This window comes from Silene latifolia, chromosome 9, assembly GCF_048544455.1.
Source record: "Silene latifolia isolate original U9 population chromosome 9, ASM4854445v1, whole genome shotgun sequence".
In the NCBI taxonomy this organism is placed as follows: Eukaryota; Viridiplantae; Streptophyta; class Magnoliopsida; order Caryophyllales; family Caryophyllaceae; genus Silene; species Silene latifolia.
Genome location: NC_133534.1, coordinates 205,865,569 through 205,881,257, shown reverse-complemented (window position 1 = coordinate 205,881,257; position 15,689 = coordinate 205,865,569).

Here is a 15,689-nt window from a genome sequence, read left to right as displayed (position 1 = left end):
GTTTCGTCCCCGAAACTTAGAAGGAGGAACATTGTATATATGTAGGTCTATTTCTTTAAAATCAAGTAACAAAATCTTCAAAATATGAACGTATGAAATATAAGTGTCTTTTCAATGGAACGGAATATACTCGTCGGCCGTTCAAGAACATCAACATTCCAAATCAAAGACATAAAAATATATATTTTTACACCAACAAATGAGAAAACCAATTATCGGACGTCTCCAATAACGAGCTTTACCACTCATTGACGTTAAAACCAGTGGAAAACTTTAAAACATTTTCAAAAACCTTTAGTTCGAAACTCTTCAATAAGGATAATGACTCCACTAATCATGACTAAACTCTAACTACGGCTCTTATACAACTAAGCAATGACTACTAACACGGAGAATATTCCAGGGAAGGAGAGGAACACTCGAAAGGATAGCTAAAACTCACAAGAATTAGATAAAGGAAAGAGAATTACTGATGTGACCTTTATTTGCGCACATTTAGTCCCCTGATTGAGCCTATTTTGCATACTATTATAGCATTTCATGGCCATTTTATCCGTCAAAACCTTCCTATTTGCTTTTCTATCGCATTCTATATGTTTTGTAGGAAAGAAGAGAATAAGGCGGAAATTCCCGTCTTTCGTGCGTATTCGGAAGCTATTTGACGATACTTGATGGACTAGTATGAAGAGGAAGCGAGAACTAAAGACCAATCCCATAAGAATAAAATGGAAATGAAGGAAAGGGAAGAAAAGAAGAAGAAACAATGCTGAGCTACAATCCGAGCGGATTGCCCTGAATCCGCCCGTCCTCCACAAGCACAATCCGTGCGTCTTCCTTCAAAGACGCCCGGGCAGCAAGCCCAGAAGACGCCCGGATTGCCTTGAAGATGCCCGTCTTCCCCTGCTACAATCCGCCCGTCCCGACACCAATACGCCCGGATTCCAGCACAGCACAATTTCGTCTTCTTCAAGCTTCAAAGAAAGACGCCCTTCCTTTGTAAAATACCGGCGTCTCCCTGCTCAAAACTAAAAAGTGTAATTACTAATTTAGCCTTAGTTAACCTAATGAAGCTCTACTATAAATACCCCACTTGTAAATAATCAAAGGGGGCTCTCTTAGAGTAGAAAATCCTTCTTTAGATTAGATTAGGAGTAGATTAGAATAGATTAATCTCAATCTTTCCACAAATCTCACATTAATCTCTCCTTAATTATTGTTCAAGTTTATTGTTCAAGTTTGTTACTTTTGGGTAATTGAAGATTATTGGGTTATTATTGGAGGATTGACAACCCTTCATCAATCAATCAAGTTTCTTCTATTATTCTTTGCTTTATTATTTGGATCATCTCAAGTTTGGTATAATTCATTTACTCTCTAATCTTTATTGTTCATTTTTTCATTCTCTTATCATGTTTATACTTGTTGTTATGTTTGACACCATTAATGACATGTTCTCCATGATAATGAGTGAGTAGTTACTAAACTAGGATTAGTGGGTAATTAGGGGAAACTAACATAGGATTGATTCATGCTTAATCTAATATGTTTTCATAATTAAATTGCTTGCTTGTTGTGATGTCAACTTTATGCACATGTTATGTTTGATGAAATGCCAAGCCTATGAATCCTTGCATTTACAACCATCTCTTATCTACTCAACTTGACTTGTAAGATATAAACCAACTCGAGTCTTGTTAGACCATGCATAGAAGTTGAATAGAAGGAAAGTAAGTCGACTTGTAGGTGTTGTACAATCTAATCGATTCGGCTCCGGGACCCAACTCTTCCTATGAACCGTAAGACATAAACCAACTCGGTTCCTCCACAACATTAATTGCTTGCAACTTTATGAACATGTTTGTATGATCAACACCATGAATCCCCTATGACCCCATGACATCCTAGCACTTTTAATCATTTGTTTACATCCTTCCTTTCATTGCTTGCTTGCTTCCATTAGTTTAGAATACAACTACAAATCCCATCAATTGTGACACTAGCATAAATTAAGATAGATAGACTTAGAACCCAAAGCACACCGTCCCATGGATCGACCTCGACTTACCGCTAACTAGTTGTTTGTTGAGTATTATAAATGTGTTTGATTGGATGTGACCCGACGACATCACCCATCAATTACCTCACGAGAAAAGTTCGGGATATTTAGCTAACATAGAAGATTCAGGCTCCCAAGTTTCTTCTTCGACATTTCCATAACGCCAAAGGATACGAACTAGGGGCACAACTTTGTTTCTAAGTTGCTTGTTTGCTCTTTCGAGGATTCGGATTGGCCTTTCTTCCAAAGTCAAGTTAGGCTCCAAACCTGGGATTTCTTCTTGAATGACATGGCTCGGATCACTAATGTACTTCCTCAACTGAGATACATGGAAGACATCATGAACCTTGCTCAAATTCGGGGGCAACTCCAAATGGTAAGCAACGGGGCCAATCTTCTCAAGCACACAGAAAGGTTCAATGTATTTGGGACTCAGCTTTCCTTTTACACCAAACCGTTTCACCCCTTTCATAGGTGATACCTTAAGGAACACTCGATCATCAACCTCAAAGGCAAGTGGTCGACGACGGACATCGACATAAGATTTCTGTTGGTCTTGAGCGGTTTTCATACGCTCTCGAATGATCTGAACCTGATTGATGGTCTCAGTCACCAAATCGGGTCCCAACACATGAGCATCTGGGACTTGATCCCAACAGACCGGACTACGGCACTTCCTACCATACAAAGCTTCATTAGGTGACATCTTGATAGAAGTATGATAGCTATTGTTGTAGGAGAATTCAACAAGAGGTAAACACTTCTCCCAAGAAGTGTGGAAGTCTAAAGCACAAGCACGGAGGAGGTCCTCTAAAGTCTGGATAGTCCTCTCAGTCTGTCCATCTATAGCGGCATGAAAAGCGGTACTCATCAGTAGCTTACTACCCATGGCTTCTTACAAATCAGTCCAGAAACGGGAACAGAATCTCGGGTCACGATCTGAAACTATATCCTTAGGCACTCCATGGTAGCGTACTATCTCCTTCACGTAGGCACCAGCTAGGACATCTAATCTCCATGTCTCCTTGATAGGTATAAACCTAGCACATTTGGTCAATCGATCTACAACCACCCAAACCGCATCTTTTCCGCTAGCAGTCTTAGGTAAAGCCATCACAAAGTCCATGGAGATGGACTCCCATTTCCAAAGGGGAACATCCAAAGGTTGTAGCAAACCCCCGGGTTTCTGATGCTCAATCTTCACTTTCTGACAGGTAAGACACTTGCTAACATACTCTAGGACATCAATCTTCATCCTAGGCCACCAAAACTGTAATCTCAAGTCTTTATACATCTTGTCACCACCAGGATGAATAGAGTAAGGAGAAAGGTGAGCTTTATCAAGGATCTTCTTCCTCAACTCGGCTACTCTCGGAACATACATCCTACCTTGGTAACGAAGGTATCCATCACTATCCACCACACAATCCTTAGCTTGCCCAAGTTGGATTTTTGCTTGAATGGACTTGAAAGTATCATCCTCAGGTAGGCACGTACGTATCTCACGGTAAAAGTCGGGTTCTGCACTCAAGGCACTAAGATAGTCAAAGCCCTTCCCAACAAGGCTTATCCCTAACTTTTGAAATTCCGTGGTAAGTTCATCAGGTAACACACGGATAGTGCTCAAAGAGTGACTAGTCTTCCTACTCAAAGCATCGGCCACCACATTTGCTTTCCCTTCATGATAAATCAACTCGGCATCATAATCATTCACTAGCTCTAGCCATCTTCTTTGCCTCATATTCAACTCTTTCTGGGTAAAGACATACCTCAAACTCTTATGATCGGTATAAATTCGACAATGAACTCCAATAAGGTAATGTCTCCATGTCTTCAAGGCATGCACCACGGCAGCTAACTCAAGATCATGAGTCGGATAGTTCACCTCATGAACCCTCAGTTGTCGAGAAGCATAAGCAATAACCCTTCGGTTTTGCATCAAGACACAACCTAGGCCATGCTTTGAAGCATCACAATAAACATCGTAGTCCACACCATCCTCAGGTAAGGTCAACAAGGATGTCAAAGATAGAGTTTTTATAGGTCACTAGCATCAAACTTAAGGGAGGAGCAAGATGAAGCGAGGAAAGGCGGTATGAACGGTAATGCTCATGGTCAAAGAAGAAGGGAATTAGACAAGAAGGAAACGCCAAGTACTCGAATCCCAAATTATAACATCAGCCTAAACGGTTCCGAAAACTCCCCAACAACAAAACTTATGATCAAAACACTCCCAAGGATTTCCTCAAAACACTCATGTTACTTCATCCTAAGCAATTCCGTGAAACAAGGTACTCCACTATAAGTGTGATCTCATCACTCCAAATCTTCAAACATCCACAAACAACTTCCACAAGATCAAGGTCAGGGTTTCCAACAAAGCTATACTCATATCCAACTAGTGTCAACCATGGGTTTCTCAAAATGATAAAATCTTCAATCAAGGGTCCTAATTCCAATCTCTAAATTCCCACATTCTAACACCATAAATTAAAACTATGTCCTTCAACTTAACAATTGGCGTCAACCATACCATTATCCTTTCTAGTTACTAAAACAAGTTCTAAGATTTCCCAACAATGTAGCTTAGTCTCACTCTCATTCCATACCTCAAGTAGTAATTAAGATCACTCACTTAGACCAACTAATAATCCCAAAATTAGTATTTCTCATATGGTAACATATACCTTATAAAACCCTCATATCCAAAGTGATTACGAAAGCCAATCGTAAATTCAACTTACTTACTCTCTCAATCTTACACCTTCGATTCCACCACTCAATTCCACCTAAGTCTTTCCAACATCACAACCTCTCAAAACCAGGGTTATGGGTTAACCACAAACAATCTCCTCAAAAGTCGAATTTTCCAAACCAAGGTCAACGTCCCTCAAAAGAAAGAGTACTATCAAAAAGGCATTAAGGTAGGATAAACAAGGAACAAAAGACAAGTTAGGAGGGTACAAGAGTAACTTTCAAGGAAAGAGAAAAGAGAGTTTAGAAGGAGAATAAGCACCAAGAGATAAAGAATAAGACAAGGTACACAAAGAATGAGAAACATCTTCGAGGAAGTAGAAGCATTCTTCAAAGGTAAACAAATCTTCAGTCCTCGGCAATAGGCACCAAATCTTGATCTTCACGTTGGTAGGTTTACGGTTATTGATACAAGGCACAATAAATATTACATGGCGATCAACAAACATGTTAGAACCTAACAAAGAGCAAACACAAAGAGACTACAACATAAGATCCTAAGTCTACCCATCCTACCCATCTCTCAAGTTTATTATTTTAAGGTCAAGTTATTTATATCGGGGTGCACAAACGTGCGTCGGGAGCAAATATGCTCTGATACCAACTGTGACACCCTCATTCATTGCGGAAAAGTAAACCCATAATTCTAGATAAAAACTGCATGGATATGTTTGTAATAGGTTCATTTGGGTAAAAACCTGTAATTTTTAAAACCAAAAACGAAACCTGAACCTGTTATAAAAATATCCAAGTGGGAAGGTGTCAAACATGCAAGGTCTAAAGTAAATCTCATAAATAAAACATCGCTAAAATCGCGAAACAAAGTTATACAACCCAAATATGAAAAAGGGAGACATATGTCCCTAAAAAGTATACGACATAAAAAGTGTTTTAAGGGTCACAATAAAATAAAGGCAATCTAGGTCCCAAGGTTATTTTGCTCGCTATCTCGTCCATGTACCCCATATATGCATCACCTACCTGTCAATCGCATTTTATACAAATACGAAAGCCACAGTCAGTGGGGAGTAACTCCGAGTTCTCCCAGCCACGAAATGTCATAATTAATATAACATGTAAACATAAGAATATGAATATGAATAACACATAGCCTTAGCATATAGATGCTAGACAATCGTGCTTATCATGTGAACAACAATATAACAACACATAGTCCTAGCATGTGAATACTAGACCGACTCATACTACACTATCATGTGAATCACATAACATCCAAGAATCCAAACTCTATCAACCATAGCCGGCTTGCATCTCACCTTCTATGATTCATAGAATCATCAAACAAGAAAGGACAATATATCTAGAGACGAGCATAAGTTCTTAGTACAGTCAATAGTCACTCTGTAACTTGAGTCTATACCACGAGGTAAGGTAAACATCCTAGTCCTAAACCTGCGCAGACCTAGCGACATGCGGAAAACTACCGCATCCAAGACCCATGATAACAACACATGAGTACCCCTAAGGAGTCCACCAAAGGGTTGGCTAGTACTTAAGCTGACTACATACTTCTAAGAGTACGTCAGGAAGTCATGCCCTAACTTGGATATAAACCCACCAAGCTAAGACACAAAGGCTATTAAGCGGTGAACATACACTCGTCAAAGACTATAATGGCCTATCTATGATGAAGGCCGAAATACTCACCTAGGACCTAGTCCCAGCTTGAATACTTTAGCCCACACCACACAAGACAAGTAGGATACCCAATTAACCATAAGAGGGGCAAAGAGTCCAAACTTGCACATACAAATGATCATACACACCCTAGCATATGAAAGGCTACGCAAGAGCATATTCAGCTGACAATCCAACAATATCTCCAATATCAATAATAATCCAAATTCCAGCTAACCAACAGTACCATAATCCATGAGAACAAGCTAAAATGGCAAAGAGGCAACAAGACTCAAGCATAAGGCATCCAAAGCATCCAACAACCAACATGTGACATGATAATCACAAATATCAAGGCATCAACATAAAACATCCAATAACAACCAATCTCACCTCAAAGACAAACCCTCGACCCGGGTCCCGCGATGGGTCATTGGTCAAATCGAGGCTGACCGGTTTAAACCTAGTTTGACCAAACTCGTTTGGTCAATCTGGCCCAGCTCAGAGTTTTGGCCTACTTTGGCCCAAATCACAAAATTCATCACAATATCATTCTCATGCCATTTCCAATTTTTATCATGTGAAAAACTATCAACATAAGGAAATATATTCCAACTTACAAAATATCCAATTCAATTAAATTCTCGCATAATAATGATTACCCATATGCCAAAAATACCAAAATACATAAATACGCAAACAAAAGACCCAAAACATCAAACAATAGACCCAAGACCCGACCCACACAACGGGCCATGAACCGGGTCTGAACCAGGCCTGAACCGACCTGAACCGCGCCCCTTCACGGGCTGTTTTGGGCGGTTTTTCCGCCCTTTCCCTTTTTCCTACCAAAATCCGTTTCAAGCTCAATTTAATACCGTCTCAAGCAACAATCAACTATACCCATTTCGTTTCAATACTCAAGTATATGAAATAACCACAAATTAGTAAACTTTAACAACACAAGTCATGTGAAAAACGAAACTAACACATTATCAATCACCAAAACACTTACAAACAACAAACACAACATCTATGTGACATTAAATCGTCGAGTAACTCGGAATAGTTACCTTAAGCTAGCAAAGAGACAAGTAATAACTTGAGAAAGCTTCTAAAACCCAAAATTACTCTTCATCTTCAACCACATATGAGTCACCTAACTCATCTTCAAATTCTTCACCTATAAGAACAACAAAAACACAATTATTAAGCTTAAATTCGAAACCCTAAAAACATAAGACCCGAAACAAAATTGGGGGAAATGAAAATAAAGCTTACTAGTAGATGAGGATTGAAGAGAGGATTCCAAATATATAAGTTTTATGCAAATTGGTGGAGAAATGAAGGATTTATGGCGGTTTTAGGGATTGTAAGGAAGTTATTTTGAGATGAATTTGGTGTTTGATGAAAGGAAGAGAGAGAGTGAATTATGGAGGAAATGAAAATTGAAAGAGGAGGCAAAAAGGAAGGAGGTGGCCGGTCAAAATGGAGGGAAGGAGGGTCAATTGTTTACGTTTTGGGTTTGCTTCCACGTTAATTAGAAATATTCTTCGAACGCAATTTCCGAGAATATTAAAGTTCTTAAACACGATTTTACTAAAAGATTAAGTACTCATACGCCCAATATCCAAACTCGTTTACCCAACGACCGTAAGAAATGGGAAAATCCCAATTTTACGACTTTTATCCGAAATCTATTTTATCAAAGGAAAAGGTTTAAATATAGTTTAAATCACTTTTAAACATTTCTAAACTATCAAAAATAATTACATTTTTCAAAATAAAATAAGATTATATTTTATCAAATAAATTTTATTTCAAATAAATTAATATTAAATTAAAATAGATTAAAATATTACTTTTAAAATATAATAAAGGTCTTCAAATTTACGGGGTGTTACAAGCGGTATCAAGAGCCTTAGGTTGTTTTCATGCAAATCGGTTTATAGTTTTTCCGAGTTATATGATTAACATACAAAACTAATTAATTTGGTTTTATGAAGATAAACCTAAAAATAATCTTGCATGTTAAAAGTTTCTGGTCCTAAGTGATTTTTAGGACATTTTGGTTTATTTATGGATTTTATTGTTCATTTTATCTAATATTGGCATTAAAATGTGATTTTTATGATAAAAATGTCATTTTTGGACGAAAAATAGCTCAACTTCGATTTTTTCATTGTTTTTTGGATATGTTTTCACATATATTATCTACAGACAGCCTGTAAATTTTCATAATAAAATGAGTTGTATTGCTCGAAATATGGATTTTTCAAGTTAAAATCGTATTTAAATGGGTAAATAGGTTAATATGAGTTATATTTCGAATATGGTCATGCAAATTTAGTATGTTATCACATGATATTTTACAAGATGTTTGTAAAATATTTGGCTATAATGAAGTCTTTATGCATGATTTATGAATTTTTGATGAAAAATCACATAAATAGTGACTATAATTAGTAATAATGCTAAAACATACTTCATGACTAAGAAAAAATGTCACATGTTGCATTTTATCTTATATTTCAGATCTAAAAGTGAAAAGTTGATGAATATAATTTTTCTCATATTTTTTTAGGGTCATAATTGTTAATACCGATAAACCGCAACATTGTTTTTCTCGATAAATTTTCGAAAATTTTAACCTAAGTTTTTGAACATTATGAGTGTCATGGTATTTTTCCAGAATGTTCATGAATTTAAATTTCAAATTTTGAAATTATTTGAAATTTTTATGATTTAATTTGAAGTTTATAACATATTTTTAATGTTTTTGAGTCCATTTATGAACAATATTAAGAAATCAAGTTTAATTATTGTCAAATGTTAGTGGAGACTAATTTTGAGTCCTAAGATATTTAGGGTAATTAACTTGTACATAAATATGAATTTATGTAATTATTGTTATTTTTAAAAGATTAAATCACGCAAATCCGTATAAACCGATTAATATACGATATTGGCTCTTTAAAGGCGATTTAGCATAAAATCGAGCATGTTCATACATATTATAATGCTGCATTTTATTTATGATTGTCATACTTTAATTTTATGTAATTTTTGAATTATGTAATTTTACTTAGTATGGCCTTAGTTTTAATTGGTATTACCCGAAATGTATGGGAATATCGATTCGGTTGTAATTATTGTGATCTCCTATCACCGTTTTGTAATTTAATAGATTTATTTTATTTTAATTACAAATGTATAATAGGAAATTATGTAATTCATTTTGTAATTTATTTATTCCGGAGTTCCTTGAAGACGGTGCCACTCGAGAAGGCGATCCATCAAAGAAGTGTTGCCTTGAAATGCGTGACAAGACCGAAGTTCAAGGGACTAAAGGAGTTGGTTTCCTAATTTGTAATAGTTTATTAGATTTACTATTTTAGGAAGGTCATACTAGGATTTTATATTTATGCTTTGCATTTTATTTATATGTTGCATGCATCGCTAAATCGCCATAACTAAACATGCATTTTAAATCGAGTTTATCGACCATGTTAATTACAATTATCGTAGTTCACCGCTTTAGTTCACTTAAAACGTGATAGATAATAAATTGACATGACCTCTCGCTAAAATAAACAATTGAGACTTAGCCTTACCAAAAAGTAGAAACCATGAAAACCTATTTCATGAGGGAGTGCGCTCGGCCCTACCGGGGTACAAACCTTGTTACGTAGGGGAAGTGGGTGATAAATATCTATCCACCGAATTCATGTTGATAAGGGATGAATCGGCCCTACCGTGTCCAAGTTGATGTGGATTTGGATCATGGACACATTTATTCGAAATTTGGATTGAGCTCAACGGAAGTATTCGTGACTGTAGTCGCATGTGTTCCGGTCTAAAGATAAATATTAATGTAATTTTATCGACCAAGAGTTCTAAAAGTAGAATCAATTAAAGAGTTAATCCACCGAGTTATATTGATAAGGGATGAATCGGCCCTACCGTGCCCAAGTTAATATGAATTTAGATCTTGGAATCATTTATTATAGTTGGGTAGAGGTCACTATATAAATGCTCATATCTTGTTAAATTATTTTCAAGTATTATTATAACGATAAATGATAGTTTTCATCATTCCGTTGTCGCATCATTCGCATCATTCTATTTCTTCACCACAATTTATATACGATATCATTTTGATTTTAGTTCAAATCTTCATTGAAACATCGTAACTAAAGACAAATATGAATTTTCTTCTAGAAACCTCGTGTTATCCATTGGAAGGATCTCTTGTGAAGAGTATAGATAAAAGTTATTCGTGATCAAAAGGGTTTTTGATTCTTGACTAACATATCTACTTACAATGAATTGTTTCTCATATGCTTAATTGAGTTAAGTACTTTGAAACGTTAAATCATTTTGGTAACTAGATTTGTTGGAAATCAAAATAGACCAAAATACCGCAACCACTTCAATGAAAGTTTTAAGACTAAACAAACGAATGAAGAGTAGTCTTCATAAATTTCAATTTTGCTTCTCTTAGCAAAGACTTATTGAAATGAGTGGGAGCATTCTCTTAAACCGTTAAAAAAAGGGTGAGGTTTAAAGAAGTAAAATTAGAATGGAATTGATACAAGGTAATGTTAAAGGTAAAGTTATTGAGAATAACGATACTAAACCTATCAATCCCGACTGATAAAGTTTCCATTGTCTTAATTGTTGGACGCTAGAAAGGAAACTACCCCAAATTATTGAAGAATCAACAAGTTAGTTGTGGGACATCTAGTGGGACCTTCTTCTTTAAATGTTTATTTGATTAACATAAATTTTGCTAGTACTACTTCGTCAATATTAGAAACCGGTGGTGGTTTTCATCATTGTATTTGATACATAGGATGATTAGAATATGACGACTAGCAACAATGATGTCGAGAGATAGAGTCATTGTGTACTCAATCTAGTTTTGGGTTTATGTTTATACCTTAATTATGACTATTAAGTGAATAAACTCTAAATAAGAATATAATTTTATTAAGATACATAAGAGGTTCACTTTTGTGACCCTATACACCATGAGTTGATGTATGGCTTGCCCATTATCAAAGGTGATTATATTCTAAACCAAACTAGAATGATATATCATGTAGATGATGCAAGACTCAAATTGGTAACCCAAGATTAAACCTTAAATTCTAGAATGATGAACGCAAAGAGTTATCAAGTATTCTTGGAACCATTAGATTGTAAATCTTATGGTATATGCGTATCTTGTATTCAAAGCAAGAGTTCTCGTGCTTTTGGTTGAAAAGGAGATCGAGAATGTATATCATTGATACAGAATAGGTTGATCATTTACTTTTACCAACGATTTAAGTTGACACTAGTGTGTTCACTTAATAAGGTAAATAAAGAAATCTTTGAAGAAGTTCAAAGAGTTCAAAGAATCACGATTTAGTCGTGATGGGATTATCAAAATGAAGACTTTGATATAAGCCAAAGGAAATGTGATATAGTATCACAAATTAATCTCTCTTAGTACGCATTATGGGATAATGTGTGGTTGGATAAATAAATCAAACGCTATTCGATATGGTTTGGACTTCAATCAAGTTACTTTGAGTTACTTGATCCTTTTGGGGATTTTATCATTTTGTCTAAATTATTTTTCCACTATATCTAAAACGAATCATATGAGATATGAAATGGTAGGGTACCATGTTTGTAAGTTTTCAAAAGAAACAAATACTCATTTTTCCTTACTATAATCACGAGTACAACGGGTTTGTGGCTCGTGAAGCTGTCTTTCTAGAATACAAGTTTATTTCCAGAAGACAGAGTGGGAGAAATTTTTCAAGAGCCACAAAGAATGTTATGTCGCAAGAAACTGGTCTTTCTTGGCTACATGAGACGTTTTTTGTAAGATGTTGTTTCTTCAAAACCTAGGAGGTTAAAGTCATCACTTGTTGAAGATGATGAATTAGTGTTACTTTTAGAAAGCAAAGAGCTTGCAACTTACAAAGAAATTATTTGATTCAAGTTGATTACTTCTGGAAAGTAATGATCATATGACTTACATGAGAGTGTTTATGTCACAACTCAATACAAGGCTTAGAGCCATGAAAATCCGAAATAAATTCCAAGTGAATGGTTAGATATCAAAGCTTGATTGGTAGCAAAGGGTTTTACACTAGTTGAAATGCTTAAGTCTATTTGGATCTTCTTAGGAATTGTGTTTCATTATGAGATATATATAGCGAGTGAATCTAAAACCCACTTCTTCAATTAGAAGGAATGTATTCAATACATGTCCTGAGTTTTGTAGATTCTTGCCATCCTAAGATAATGTGAAACTTAAGAGAGGGTCTTAAGTAGGACATAAATGAGTTAGAATCAATGTTTTGATCATGTTATAAAACTTTTCTCGATAGGTCGAGAAGTTGTGTTTATACATGAAGTTTAGTGGGAGTTACGGTAATTTTAATTAGTCTAATATGTGGATGATATATTGATCATTGGGAATGATTTGAGACTTGGAGTAATATAATACATCTTTAATATCCAGATTTATGTAGATAAATCCACATGATATTAGCGTCAAATAAGAAGTCTTATGTTGATAAGATTCATGACTAGTTCAATCAAGTTGAACATATTTGATTGATTCCATTTGCTTCCGCTGCCGGATCAATTAAATGAGTAATGATGTATAACACTTCATATACCTTGAGTATGATGAATTGTTTCAAATCGAATTTAAGTAATAGTTACCAAGTAAGCCATAAAGATTACCCTTAAGTGCTTGCAGAAGCATTAAGAATGTAAAGCAAAGTGTTTTTAATGCAATTTTGTGTAAGGGTGTTACACAAATGACAATTGACAATTGAGATTGCGCATGGTTTCCAACAAAACCATAATGAAAACACATTAGGATGGTTAAGATACCATTGTGGCTATGTTATTTAAGAAATAAATTTTCTAGAATCGTTCTAGGCAATAAAGAACAATGAGAAATATTTACAACGGAAATTGAGTACACTTGCAATCATGGGATGTGCAAGAGGGATGAGTCCCGCACACTATGAAAACAGTGGGAGCTATTTTAAGGCAAGAAAGCCTATGTCTAGATTGGATCTAGACACGTACTCAGGAAGTTTTGTAATGCAAATGTATACATTACAAAGGAAAACGAGTAAGTAGTAAGGTTGAGTTAGGTACAAGAAGTTGATAAAACCTACTAACCAAAGCCTTCTCATAGGCTTAACATGATGAGTCATGTCATATGTCATTTCAATTGCATTGAGATGAACAACTACATATAAAATGAAAATGGATTATAAAAATATGAAGTAGTAATCAGGTATTGACTATTCATATGTGATAATCACATTTGTCGTTCGAGTTTTTAAATCTAAAAACTCCTTTTTACTTTGTTACATTCAAACGGGTTGTAGAGACAATATTGAACCCCGTTAAAGTGAACCTGGATTAACATGGTATTCGCCCATAGTCACTTGTATGAGGTGACGTCTCAAAGTGACTAGAGTGTGCTGCGATTGATGGCAAGTTCAAGTGTCATAGAGTCATGTGAGATGACTAGTCGATCACATAGGCAGACTGTTAGGAACACTTTGTCGGGCCTTATGACCGCTTATAGAGTTCTGACAAATTTATATAGCCTGGTCGTGGCGAGAGCTACTATAGTATTCTAATGAGTCGATTCTTTTGACTAAAGACTGTTCGCCCAAGGTGGCACAGTTTCAGATTAACTTTGATTTATGTTATTACGACCTTCGTAAATGGGTCAAATGGGCATATTTTGGGTTATGATGGCTGTGGCTAGTCAAAGGGAATAGTGCGATAGGAATTGTCCACCCCCTTGTCAGGGTTAAAACAATATCTTAGGGCCACTCGAGGAGAAATAAGATGGAAATGCGTGGCCACGCTCGGAAGGTATCTATTGTAGATAACTCCGGTCAATCAATTATTCTCCAGATCAAGGAAACCACTCTCGATATGATCACTTGCAAGTACGACCTGAAAGACACCTTGCATTGAGTGGGAGAAAGTAATAGGGCAAGAGAATTGGTGACGCACACTTGTCGAGGACAAGTGGGAGGTTGTTGGAATATGTGTCCTCCGACAATAATGCGATCACATTTGTTGATCATGATGATCACAAGTTTAAATCTCATTCTAAGAATACATGTGAGATGTAATATTTTATAGTCAACTGGTCCACACATATCGGTAATGATTGGCTGACTAGAGTTTGACATTACTGTCGTGCGACGGTGGTGATCAGTTGATCCCCTTAGGTCATACCTATAGAGAAATACTTTTAATTGATTATTTAATTAATCGTATGCCGATACGAGCTAATTAAACTGCTTAAAATTGACGGATGATTTTGTGAGTAAAGTTAACGTGTCTTATTGTAATTTGATTAAATGAGATACGGTCTAAGTAATCGAATTGTTTTATTACTTCGAAAATTATTGTTTACGAAACAATTGAAATTGAATGAATAATTTATTATAAATACAAGACGTTGTAATTTATAATTTGATAAACCATTTTGGTACACGTGATTACAAATTACTAGTGGATTTTGTATATGACATATTTTATGAGTGTGTTGATTTTTAATATGTTAAAAATACATTACAATTTCACATGTCAAGTAACATGTCACATATGTCACAATTGACATATGACAAAATAAAATGGACCTTCCATTTTATGATAAGTGTACTGAAATATTGGAGGGAATAAGGTTAATATTGTGTTTTGATTATGTTAAGTGGAAAACATGATGATTAACCTAAATGACTAGCCTTACATGCCTAGTCTCACCTTGAGAAGAACAAGGCCATGCATTGGCTTCCCTTGTCCCTCCTCCCACCGGTTTTCTAGAGCAAAGATAGAGGGTTTTCCCTCTATCATTTTTCATTCACAACTTCAACCAATTTTTCTAGTGTAAGAAAAATATAATCTCTCCATAATTTATGAAAACTTAGAGAGATAAATACACACAAATATCTCCTCTTGGCCGAAATTTTCAAGAGGAAACACACAATATTTTTGTGTCAATTTTATAGTAAGACTTATATTATTTCTAGTACAAAATAATATTAGTTATTAAGAGATTTCCTTGGGTATTCACATTTGGGAGAGGTTCTAATTTGGACCTTTTGTTCATCCATTTTAAGGAAAGCTCAAGAACTAACAAATAGGTGAATTTGTTGGTGCCCATTAATCCGAAATCATATAGTAAGATTGA